Source organism: Nyctibius grandis, chromosome 12 (genome assembly GCF_013368605.1).
Source record: "Nyctibius grandis isolate bNycGra1 chromosome 12, bNycGra1.pri, whole genome shotgun sequence".
Classification (NCBI taxonomy): Eukaryota; Metazoa; Chordata; class Aves; order Nyctibiiformes; family Nyctibiidae; genus Nyctibius; species Nyctibius grandis.
This window is the reverse complement of record NC_090669.1, coordinates 12,523,746-12,533,339: the sequence shown is the minus strand read 5'-3', so window position 1 is coordinate 12,533,339 and position 9,594 is coordinate 12,523,746.

Here is a 9,594-nt window from a genome sequence, read left to right as displayed (position 1 = left end):
CCTTATTCCAAATAAATAATTGATCTGACAACTTTTTTGATTTATCAAATATGAATTGAGCAATTTTTTGGTCCTCTGTAGTAGTATGTCAGAGAATTACAATTAATTAGCATTAGCTTGGCTCACCAGTGCATGTTGTCTTGGCCTTGAAATTCTGTAGGCCAAATTATTAAGCTGCTCAGATTCTTCATGAATTTGTTTGCTCATTTTGGTTATGTATTGCTAGCCAACCAAATAGATGTATGTCATTGCTGGGTTCACTCCTGAAGTGTTCAGTTTTACTTTATGCCCTTGGCAGACCCTTCATAGCAAACTGTTTATTGAAAAATAATTTCTGTGAATATTTTCCCATTTGCTTCCATTTATTGTAGCTGATGCCTTCAAGATTTCTGTTCCTTAATCTCCTTGTTACCCAATTTGATTTAGTTATTAGCCTGTAAATGTCCCTGAGAACTTAAAAATCTTGTCCAGATGGACTGATGGCTCATTATTAATAGAAATAGCTTTTCAGAACTCATTTGTATGTTTTGCTGGTAGGTTCTGCCCTATTCTTAAGAGTTCATATCTGCTCTGATTTGAGAAAAGACTTTGATTCTTAATTTTATACCCAGACACTGGGATGCTGACTGACAGCATCTCCTTGCTTTCCTTTCCATTTTAATATACACAGCATTTAAGGCCAAATCAGGCAAAATCACTCACTGACTCTTTAACTTCAGCGGAAGCTTTGCTGAATGAGGATGGAAGGTTTTGGCTAGTAACCAGTTTTGATGCTGCAGAAATTTTGGAAGGCGATATACCGTATGTCCCACGCCTTAGACAAGCATGATGGAGGATACAGGATTGCCAAAAGGAGGAGGTGTCAGGGAGCAGAGGTGGCCAAGAGGCTGCAGGATATGGCAAGGGAGGATGTACACGTTTGGGAAGGAAGATCTGAGTACAGAGGTAGAAAGGAGGCTTTGAACAAATGGAAAATCTCTCTAATACCCAGCACCCACAGTATCGTCTTCAGAGGCGGCTTCTTATTTCACTTGGCTTCCTCAGAACTTAGACTCATGTACATGTAATATTTGATGACTTAGGCAGAAATAAGTCTATTTTCAAAGCTAATCTTTGCATTACATATTGAATCCATTATAGATTCCCTTCTACTTTAATGAAAAGCCTGCATGAATGGCTTAAAAAAAGAAAGAACTTGCATAATAAATCGGACCGAGGCAGTTGCCTGAAAATGAGCATGAATATGTTGCAGTAAATACTGCCCCAATCAAATAAGTGCTAATAGTAGAACTCTTCAAAGAGTAAAAGAGACATAAGTGTATTCTACATTCTGTGGCATTTTGTGCACCTTTGTAAGGGGCAGTATTTCTGTCGCATTTAAAGGACACATTCTGTCTTTTCGTGTTGTCATGCTCTCTCCAACATGAGGGCAAGTCCCACTTAAGCATAGTACTTGGATTGAAGAATTTATGGCTTGTGTTTGGTTTTTTTTTTTAAAAAAAAAAGGGTCCTTCTATGGAAGAGATAATGGAACTAAGATATAAATGAAGTTCTCTCTATGACTCCCCAGAAAATGCATGGAAGTACATGCTTCCATGTACTGTATCCTCACAAGGACCTGTCCAAGGGATGTATCACAACAGTTCTTCTGGTGGTTGCATGTATAGGAAAAGAAAAAAAAAAAAAAAAAAGGGGCATAATCCTGTCTTCATGCAGTTTTTTCACTTCAGACTACTGCTCTATATTGCAGTCCTCACCTACAGAAGGGAATGATTGCCAAGCAGAGTGAAATAATTGGGTCAGGACTGTGATTAGAGTGTAGCTTTGCTTTGCTAGTTAAGCCAGTATTTTACCCCTAAAGATTAAAGAATTTTGGATTGGTAACAGAAATGAACAGACAGAATAAGAACAGCAAACAAAGTAAGCTTGGAGCCACTCTATGTATCATTTTTCTGTTTTCTTTTCTTTCCCAGGGCTTGCTGGGCTGTACAAATGTTGCCTTGTTGACATGCCTATAGCCAATATGTTTTTCCTGCTTTGTAAGGGAACAAGCTTTTTCCACTTACCTGTGAGAACAGCATACTCAGAGTAAAACTATTACTTATTTATAGGACAAATGAGGAGGTACTTAGAGTATCAAGTACATAGAATGAAATGGCAAGGTTTTCTTTCACTTCACAGATGGAAGTGATTGGCTGTCATCCCTCATCTGGAAGATCCTCCTCACTGTAGATGTCCTAACCCATCCATCCCCGCGCAGAATATCCAGGCCTCTGTGCGCCGCGTTGTCATGGGTACCTGTGCTTATCCATGAACTCCATTCAGAAGGAGCCTGAACAATCACATACGTACACAAAGAAAAATTCTCTTTTCATCAAACGAGCTGGATTTGTGCTCACACTCCTCTCCGTCTCTCTGCAGAAGCTTGTTTACTCAAATGCAGTAATATGGAGCCAAACATCAGCATAGCTGCAGCGTTTTGGGTGTGTAGGGGGGAAAGGATGCTCTTTCCCCAGAGGAGAGGTCTCCTGCAGTAGACTGACTGCATTGGTCTCATGACTTTGGAGAAATTAAGGATCCTCAGGAAATTCTGGGGTTCAGTCCTGCATCCTGACTACTCCAGCATTCATGGTTGTGGCCAAAGGACCAATTAACTGACTACTCGCTGGCTGCTAGCTCCTCTCCTCTCCTAGCAGTGGAAGCAGCAGATTGGAAGTAAATCAACACAAAATAAAGTACCAAGGAAGGATTCAAGCTTCTGCCCCCCTGTTCCACCTACTCTATAGATATTTCCCAGCCCGTGGCCTATGGGTTCCCAATTTTTGATGGAAAACACAGTCTGATCTTGAAATGTGACAGCGATTCAGAGGGAGGAAGGAGAGACTGCCAGATGGCTCTGCTTTGCACCTTCTTTAGTTTGCAGGATAATGCTGTGTGATTTGCCATAAATTTACCACTTTCCCTATCTCTGTGCTGTGGAATACAGCTGAACTTTTGGCCTCTTGGCTCCATCTTTCCACATAAGTAGCAAAAAGATGTGGTATCGTGGAGGGAGGATGAAGACAATTTGTCTTCTTGTATGTGTATGTGCAAAGAAGGGGAGAAGATAAGGGCAGGGGGTGCTGTGGAAGGAAGGAGAAGCAGCTCCTGAAGAATATAACTAGCAGAGGTGGAAACACCCCCTCACTGCCCACAGTGAGCATCTCATTCCTCTGCGAGTCTGGCTGGAGGTATCTTAAATCCATGAGAGACCAGAAGGAACTATTTATTCACATGATCATAATCTAAGGCGGAAATATCGCCTGAATTCATGAGCTTTTTGAGGTATATTATTTGCTACTATACAAATCCAAATGGCACTTTCTTTCCTAATTTTCTTTGCTCTCTTCCTGCTAGTGCAGCAAAAACTGTGAAGCAATTCCACTGGGGCATGGTGGGCCACTAATCTTCGTGCAGGGTGACAGCGGGATGTGCTGTGCTTTCCGATCTGTGTTTCATCATCCTCCTCTGTCCTTCTTCTGGCCTCTCTTCACTGAGAAAACTTTAACTGTGTTATTACTCACTTTCCACACTGTAACTAGTAGGAGCGTGATAATGTCCCATTATGTGATTATTTTTGGTGGTTGTTATAGCATAGTTATTTACCAGGGACTATAGAGTAATAAGACTATAAATACTCATTGCATGACCTTAATACAATCTTTCTAGTATATGAAAATGTAAATTTTCTTCTATGATAATCTGCACAAATATAGTACGTATAGCAGAATGGAAGTCAGAAACTGGTAGCTGGGAGCTCTAGTTTTTCCAAGTTCAAGAGAGAATTCAGCACACAAAACATGTCAAGAGGAGGCTTTTGGAGCATGTGTCACTTTTGCAGGGAAACTAAGTTTATGCATGTAATTTCCATATCCTGGTAGAATTCTCAACCAGGCTTTTAAAATTATAATCCTAAAATCTGAAGTGATGTTTTGGCACTTCCAAATTCAAATCAAGTTTTGTGCATGCACTAAGCTATTTAGCAGGATGGTGTGGCTATATCATCCGCACACAGAGCAAACGGCCTCCTACAGCCTTGCCCCCCAGCATTTTGTGCGTGTTTTGAACAGAAGTCTTCTGGTGTCACTGGTGGAAGGAGGAGTTCAGCCCAGGAGATGCTCCAGGTTGGTCATCAGCTCCAACACCATCCTGCTGCAGCTGAGGAAGGATTCGTGGCCCTACACATCCCCATGCAACTGCCCCAGTTTCACTTCAAAGCAGTCATCCCCAAACCCTACAGGTCCTTTTGTCTCCCTTGTTTGTGCCTTTTGCATTGTTTTGATCCCTGTGCAGCAGTACAACACATAAGGTGAAGCGTTCTGTCCCCAGGGATGATGATTTTTTTGCAGAGCCCTGTTTTTTTTGTCCAACTCCCAAAATAAACTGTGAGCTGATCTGTGGGCAGGTCTCCTTCAGCTGTCCCATTCAGGCAAGTAGTGCAGGTGTGGCAGGAGACCAGAGGCTTGATATTGGCAATCATTGGGCAGTTAGCTACATTTAGTATTTTGGATGTGATCTAGATGCATTTTATAAATAAGTCAAAATGTAAATATCTATTGGTTTTACACTCTGAAATCTATGCAGCTTTCCAGTACAATGTTACCTTGAATGGCTTCCTACAGAGCAGGCTTCCAGAACAACTTGCCCTCCAACACGGCGTAAGTGCACATAACCCAATATTTGCTATCGTTTCAGATACTGATGTCTCAAACATGCTGCTTTGTTCAGAGACATCCAAACTTAGGTTTGGCTATAAATTTACTGTAAATGTGCAGGCAAATTAACTTTTACTCAGATATGTATCTAAAGCGTTATTTTGCAAACAACTGTATGTGCAGAATTTTTGTTTTCTCGAGAGACAAATGTGTGAACATGCAGCCGAGGTAAGAATAATTAGATCTTTTACATCTGCTTCTGTTTTAAAAGTTCTTCAATGCTACTGCAGTGGCTAGAAGGACAAAGCTGCTTTTGCTACAGAACATATCTAAATGGCAATAAAGATAGCTACAAGTATATGTACTGTGCCACATATGTGAGTTCTGGTCAGAATAATAGCTTTAATATAAGAATGCATACTTTCTCGACAGCTTCTGCTATATTTTTGGTGCCCCGACAGGGATTACAGACACTGAGAACAAATTCCTCTTTCTATCCAAAAACACTATTCAAATGGAAATTGTAATTTAGACACAAAGGCATGATTTAAAATAATCTGTGCAGGTTATAACAGGAGTCTGTCCTTAATAAAACATTGATCTCAGTCTTATTTGTCACCGTTAACATGGTAAGTAAGAACTGTCTCCAGAAGGTCTGGTTCAAGCAATAATGCAGGATTTTCCAGACTGAGAGTTTGTTTTATGGGGGAAAATTGTATTAAGCCTACATTTAAATGGAAACTCAGCAGGAAAACAACACTGAAAATAAACATCAGTTTCAATCATCTAAGATTTTGGGTTTTTTTTCTGTTTTTATTTTAAGACTTGGTGGCAAATCTGCTAGGACTAAAAATTTCCAGTTTTTGTAAAAACAAGCTCTATTTTTTCAGCTCCATCTCTAAAGTGTTTTCTGGCCCTGGAGTGAATTGAGATGGCTTATTTGAAGCAGGAGGTCTTTTGATTGCCCTTCTCATAGTTTTGAACAGTACATCATGACAATCGTCATGACAGGTGGGCTCAGCACTGGATGGATTAGGAGTGTCCAAGGAGGCTTCTGCGATGCCAGCTGTGTGTACCCAGTGGCTGACCACCCTCTGACCCTTGCAGGGATGGTCCAGAGTGCTCTCTTCTGGTGAGTGCCCCACAGAGCTACAACTACTGGACCTGGGAAATAAATAAAGCAGTGCACCCCTCCATTAGCTAGTGTGAAGAAATACCTGGTGTTAGAGTGTGATCTGGTGGTCTTGACACGGTTACATCAGTGGGAGGTTTTCCTGATTAATGTCTGCAGCCTGAGTCCGTAACACAGGTGTGTCATCTTGAAGCTTAGAATACTACACAAGAAATCACTTCCAACTGAGATACTGCTAAAATATTTTTAGCAGATTGGAATGATTTCAGGAGAGATGGGCATTTAGGCAGGATTTTCAGGCAGATTGTCTCAACGTGGGTCCCAGTTTCTTACAGCAGGGATAGGCAAGGCACAAAGAAGGAGGCAAGGTCCGCACGAGTCTCCCTTGCTACCACAGGTTGTCCCCAGGAAAACGCCGTCCACTTGAATTTTCTTCTTACGAAGTGGTGTTGGCTGAAGCAAGGGATTTCTTCAGCCCAAAAAGGGTTTGAGCTCACATCTCCCACGTTCAAGAGGTTCATCTGAGGCATGTAAGATTAGGATCTTATTTTAAACTGCTATTTTCCAGTTACCTTTCTCTCAGCAGGTTCCACGTTTATCTACATGTGAACAGATAAATGCTGTGCTCGAATCCAAACTCCCAAATCTTGCACGTGGGAGAGAGGTTGCTCTTACTTCTACACAAACCCTTGGTATGTGCTCCTGCACCGCTGTGCCACTAGTTTGCCAGGATGATTCCCAGTTTAAGTAGAAGCTGTTGAATAGCAGGAAACTTTCCTTTTTTGCAAATGCCAGGGGCAGGGAGGGATTTGGAAATCACATAGCTTTTTTCTGACAAATAGCTCAAGATTTAATACTTCCTAATCATTGCCGTATGTGAACAAAAGGACACTATTTTGTAGATTATAAAAGTCTGGTGAGTGGCATCTGTTGCTTGTTGGCTCTGAGAACCGATCCAACATTGCCTTTCTTTAAGCTTTCACAGCATAGGTCTGTCACAGTAATGACTGATCATATTATGACCAATATTGATTGTTCCAGGACTACACAAGGTAGTAGCTGTTGCAAATACTTTGATCATTTCACTTCTCCACAGCATATACACTGCTTTTATGAAGACTTCAGAAAATCCCGAATAAATAGTTTTAATCAAAGGAACATGGGTGAGAGAGTCAACCATGGTTATGTACGTGTAGGTGAGAACAGAAATCTTGCACCTGGTATGGGGAGGCTTGCATGTTCGTATCACCCAGCCCGTCTGTTTATCAATATTATGATTGCTCAAGAAAAACTTTGCCTTTTTAAACCCTTAGTTTTTATTTTCATAGTTTTGTCAGCAATTTATATATGATTGGCAGAACTTTGGATATAAAAGCCTACTTCAAGCACAGAAACACTAGATCAGTCATGAGATTTTATAGCTACTACATTTGGATCATTTTCACTGGCCACCTAATGCTGAGTATTCTCATTTGCAACTTGGCTAAAAAAACTTAGCAAAAGAGTGACACAGTATTTGTAGACTTTGCTATACTTTTTCTGCTAACCTGATATCACGCGTGGTCTTCACAAAGAGCGCAAGTACTGCAAGATGCATAGTCGTGAGTCCTGTATTTGCAAGACAAGTGCAAACACCCGAGTTACTGCTCCTGGGAGGGTGTGTTGTGTTGGCTGGTTGCACGAGCTCTTTGAGCTGCTGTACATGGGGAGTCGTATGCTTCAGCCTCGACTGCCCATGTGGAACAGCCTGATCTAGTGTTGGCTCTTCCCAGTGATAGCAGAGGTTTGACACTGCGTGTCTGAGTACACCCTTAATTACATTATTCTTTCTCTGCTCACCAGTATAGTGAAAATATTTTTCATTTCAGTGATTGAAGTCTGTGTGACATCTAACCAGTGCCTCACACAATAAAACTGTCGGTCCTTTTATCTCTCCATTATTCCTTAAGCAATCTGATTCTCTTATTTTTCATTTCATATGTACATTGGCAAACCTTAACAATATTACACTGTAAGTTTTATCTATTTTATGAGATAGATTGCTCCAGTGCCTTTCCAAATAATACCTATTTCTTCTGCAGGTTCTTTGCTTGAAGACTTAAAAGTCATCTTGTATCTGCATTTACCATCTGTTAGATTGATTATACTCTCAGATTAACACCTACATTGTATTAAAAAATTGTTTGGATGTTTAATTTAATCTCATCTGCAAAATTTGAAATGTAGCTTTCAAGCCCACCAGTCATGTCATTTCTATATATGATAGCACAGTGCAAAGATTGAGTTCAACAGTTCAGGCGCATAACTTGTTTCTAAGCTCTTTCTGAGTTACATGTTATTTATGCTTTCTGCTTAGTCCTTCTCTTTAAAACCCTGTTAATTACGTTTGATGCTTTGAAATTCTGTTTTGCTGGTTTTTCCTATTATTTTTTTTAACAATAGAATGTCCTGTTTCCATCCTGGTAACAGAAGAAATTAGGGTACAAGGGTCAACAAAAGTCTTGGGTTAGTTGGAGTCTCTCAGTGAACTTCACTGAGTTTTGGATCAGGTCTTGAAAAGGGGGATAGAAGTGACTGAGGTGGCAGCTCATCACCCTTGGCATGCCTGTTTGGGCAACAAACCAGGGCTGAAGAAAGCAAGATAAAATTGGCTCCCTGCTGTCCCTCCAGCGTTGTGTGGATAGGTAGATGTATAGTATTTGATTTGAAGTATTTCTGTAGTGTTTGGGGCACTTGGTATTCCTATATTCTACCATTTTGCCACCAAAATATTCACCTTCAGGCCAGTGAGCCTAACAATGTTCACTTGGAGATTTTGATAACTGTTTTGTTTTTTTTTTAAAGTATTTAACATATTAAAATAGTGCTGATTGTCTCTCTGACTTCTCTAAACTGAATTTAAGTTTCTTTTTTTAAGGCCAAATCGTTGCTGCCTGTACAGTCTACATGTGTTCGAGAGGAAACATCTGTTCACACATTTGGATCAATAGTGTCTTTCTGTGGAATGTCCCTGAGCCCCTTTCATCCGCAGGTATGGCGGCACTCTCACACCAGGTATGTGACTGTGGACACCCACACATTGCTTGCTACTTCTTCCCTGGCTTTTTAAGGAAAGACCTATTGGTCAGATTGAAGCTTGGCTAAGATCACATAGCTTCAGCCAGAAAAGCGATGATATTCATGTTCTGTTCCGCAGGAGCAGCTGGGAATGCCTGTTTGAACAGAAAATACTGTCTGTACAAAAGCTGCCTCCTGCATGGGGTTGGCCAGGAGCTATTGCTGCTATCAAATGCTTGCAAGGAGCGGGGAGGGTGGGAGGGAAAGAGGCACACTACCTGCTCGTGGGTGATGGGCAGGGTGTCTGTGCTGCCTGGTCTGGGGGAGAGGTCTGGGGAAAGGAGACCCCTAAGATGCTGAGGAGTTGAGCCTGTGTTTGATAGCGTAGAGATTAAGGGTTATGTCTCCCTACATTCCCACTGATTTTGCTGGTCACTGCAACCTCTCAAGGACCCAGCTGGCTGCCCAGGCACATCTAATTGCAGGATTGAACCCAGCTGATTATATTTGAAATTGTCTTTAAAATAGTTATCCCTTTTTCTGAAGGTCCATCATGTTAGTAGAAATCTAGTATCTTTACTGAATCTATTTTTTGTGTGCTCTTGGATTCAGAAGAGCTTGTTAAACTTCTATTTGTACTGTTCATCCCATCAAGGTTGCTTATCATTGTTGCACAAGAAAAGGAAACATATCAAATGAAAAAAATCTGGT